Here is a 3,621-nt window from a genome sequence, read left to right as displayed (position 1 = left end):
GCAAAAGCATCTCTGAGATGTATGTTTTTTTTGCTAGCCGCAGTCTTCTTAGGGTCCGCTTCCTGAATCGAAGTTCATTTCTAGCAGTCATTCCTCGCATGCCGGTTTGAATACAAACAGCTTTGGAATAGGTAGTTTTATAAGCATATGTCTTCAAAGATACACTACATTTTGTTTTCGGATCAATCAAAGATATATTACTAGATAGGAAGATAAAATAGGAGAAAGTATCTTTCAAAAGGAAACAGAGTTAAAGAAAAAGCAACATTTAATACCATCAAGACTAACCTGTTTATGTTAATGTACTGTGCCAAATTCTTTGAAAGTATAACAAGTGAACCAGATGTATGTCGGAAATACCTAAAAACAAAATAAATCAATAGAGATGAGATACACACTGTAAAAATAAAGCAGTTCAATATGGAGATCCATACTAAAAAAGAAAAAAAATTATGTGCAATATTTATACATAAAGAGACTTCAGTCAAAAGTATCCAACATGCATTTTCCATCAGGAATTATAACTTATAATATCATAGAGATGAGTATGCTGAAGTTAAAAATTATTTGTTGCCTCTAATATATGTTAGTACTTGGCACTGATGTGATATATTGTGAAGACTGAAGATCATTAATTTACCCATTCAATAAGATTTGGTTTCAACAAATTATATATTAAGCCATAATCACATTGAAGATCATTCCTGAATAAACAAAAAAAAATAATAATCACCAAATATTTTCTCATCTAAATGGTATTATTACTTACGATTTTTCATCCCCAAATTTCCACCAATCAGGTTCATACCAAGGCTTTCCCCTGAAAAAAAAAGGATAAAATACAGAGCATATAAGTTGAATACAAAATCACAATTGAAAAGGTCAAATTTGTAAAAAAATTATGAAACAAAATGATATTGTAGTTATGAAGGAGAAAATAACATGCGATAAAGAAATATAATTGTACTAGAAAAGATTAAGTACATATCAATTCAAAATAGAAACTTTCATTACTCATTAGAAATTAAGATACTGGTTGGGAATATCTAAACACCAGGGAATGCAAATTTTATTGGCAAAAATGAGACATGCCTAAAGACTTACAAAGGGATGAAAATTAAGATAATCAGTTACATCTACAAATGTGGTAACTTCAAAGTATTTACTGAAAAATAAAAACCTACAGTAATAACTCGACAAAAATGGATAACAGATAATAATGAATAAAATTCAACACATGTTCAATTTTTAAAAATGATCAATTTTAGACATCTTAAAACAAAATCTTCTGGGACCATCTACACATAAAAACTGGCAACTATTTCCTCAGATCTATCATCATAAATAAATAATCAGAATTAATTCAGATAGAGGAAAGTACTCTTCTGATATCACGTCTCCTGACTTCATGCATCCAATATATGTGCCATCCTGGCCACAACGATGTTCAAGAAGTTTAATTAAACCCTCTGTTAGGCCAGTGAGTGGGTAGGGTAGCTCAACTGGTAAGTGCTAGTTTTATAAAACATAGTTATTGCTCAAAGTATATTTATTTGCATGCGCTAACGCCACTTTACATTATGTGAAATGACATAAACAAACCATTAACTATAATACAAATATTTGAACTATTGTCATTTAATACATACCAGGCCTCGTCCAGAAGAGCAATAACGCCGCCAGGTTTCTGAAGTTATAAACAAGAATGAGATGACAAACTGATAGAACTTTTCTAAAATGACAAAAATGCAAGGGTGAGTTGCACCTTCTCAATAAGATCGAGAACATCTTGATTATCAACGAACTCTATATAACTCCAATCAATTTCTTCCTTTGTATATTCCTCTTGCTCCATTTTGAAGACATGCTGCATAATGAAATAATGAAGTGTTATTTGAGTCTATAGAAATTGTTTACCAGGAGATAGTAGAAAAATCAAACCTGGTTGAAATGCTGCTGTAACTTCTCATTTGTCAAATTGATACAAAATTGCTCGAAGCTGAACAGGGCCGATGTAAAGTTAGTTACTGTTAGAACAATAACTGTGGTTCAAAAGTAAATAGATACGAAAAATGTAAATAGAGAACACAAAAAATTCGATCACAGAGATTGGCTAAATGTGCATACGTCTATAAACTTCATATAAAATTAGGCAAGAGGGTGGTTAAGATTAAGAACATGTTTGTCTTGAAACTCTCGAATCCGTATATATCTAGAACTCCAATTAAGTTCTTCGAAGTCAGAAGAGAAACCAAAAATGAACAATAGCGAACGTCAGAAGAGAAACCAAGTAATATGAAGATTAGAAAAATACCTATGGTGTCAAAATCGAACAGCTAACAACGAATTAATAGAAGGAGGAAACGTCGTAGATCTAACAGAGGTGGAAGGAGAACGCCTTAGAAGTAGCGAAAATCGTAGCAGTGAGAACCCTAACGTGAAAAAGAACAAAAATAACAGAGAGTGAAATAACAAAACGCGCAGTATGTTATAATTTTAATGTTTACTAAAGGGGACCTTAGAGGGCGCTTGTGGAAAAAAAGCGCCCTCTAAAGGGGGCCTAAGAGGGCGCTTATGAAAGCGCTCTCTAAGGCTTTCCAAAAGCGCTTTATAAACTAGAAATGCACATGGACTTATAGAGCGCTTTTTTAAAAGCGCCCTCTAAGGGTAACCTTAGAGGGCACTTTCTAAAAAGCGCCCTGTATTGTTGTCCCTCTATCTCCTCCTTATTTTTTCGCTTCACCTTAGAGGGCGCTTTATTACAAAAGCGCCCTCTAAAGTGCGCTGTCTATTCCAGTTGTTCGCTCCTTATTTTTTCGCTTCACTTTAGAGTGCGCTTTTGTAATAAAGCGCCCTCTAAGGTGCGCTGTCTATTCCAGTTTTTGGCGTAGTGGGTTGAGTTTCATCATATTCCTCGAGATGAGAATTGGATGGCAGATGCTCTTGCAACATTGGAATCAATGATTATAGTGAAGTATTGGAATGAAGTTCCCAATTTGTCTATGATGCGTCTTGATAGGCCAGCTCATGTGTTTGTTGTTGAAGAGATCAAAGACGAGAAGCTGTGGTATTACGACATCAAATGTTTCCTCCAAAGTCAGGTTCCCGCCTGGGGAATCTTTGAAAGATAAGAAGACTTTGAGAAGATTAGTCGGTAATTTCTACTTGAATGGTGATATACTGTACAAGAGAAACTTCGATATGGTTTTGCTCAGATGCATGGATAGACATGAAGCAGACTTGTTGATGACCGAAGTGCATGAAGGTTCCTTTGGTACTCATTCCAATGGACATGCAATGGCAAAGAAGATGTTGCGAGCAGGTTACTATTGGCTGACAATGGAATCTGACTGTTGCAAGTTTGTGAAGAAGTGCCACAAGTGTCAAATTTATGCTGATAAGATTCATGTTCCTCTGGTATTATTGAATGTTATCTCTTCCCCATGGCCTTTCTCCATGTGGGGAATCGATATGATTGGGATGATTGAGCCCAAAGCTTCGAATATACATCGTTTCATTTTAGTGGCAATTGATTACTTCACAAAATGGGTTGAAGCGACATTGTATGCAAATGTAACCAAGCAAGTTGTTATAAGGTTTATCAAGAATCAGATTATATGT

The 3,621-nt window shown here is 34.7% G+C and overlaps 1 long non-coding RNA gene across 1 annotated transcript; it reads right to left on the bottom strand.

The window, feature by feature from the left end:
* Window positions 1-1,648: 1,648 nt before the first annotated feature.
* On the bottom strand, window positions 1,649-2,002 carry LOC127115433 (uncharacterized). Its single transcript, XR_007800729.1, has 3 exons — window positions 1,942-2,002; window positions 1,766-1,867; window positions 1,649-1,687 (listed from the first exon to the last, which is right to left on the bottom strand). It is a non-coding gene; the product is annotated as an uncharacterized LOC127115433 (long non-coding RNA).
* Between the last annotated feature and the right edge of the window lie 1,619 nt (window positions 2,003-3,621).

This window comes from Lathyrus oleraceus, chromosome 1 (genome assembly GCF_024323335.1).
Source record: "Lathyrus oleraceus cultivar Zhongwan6 chromosome 1, CAAS_Psat_ZW6_1.0, whole genome shotgun sequence".
NCBI lineage: Eukaryota > Viridiplantae > Streptophyta > Magnoliopsida > Fabales > Fabaceae > Lathyrus > Lathyrus oleraceus.
This window is presented reverse-complemented; position numbering and strand designations above follow the sequence as displayed.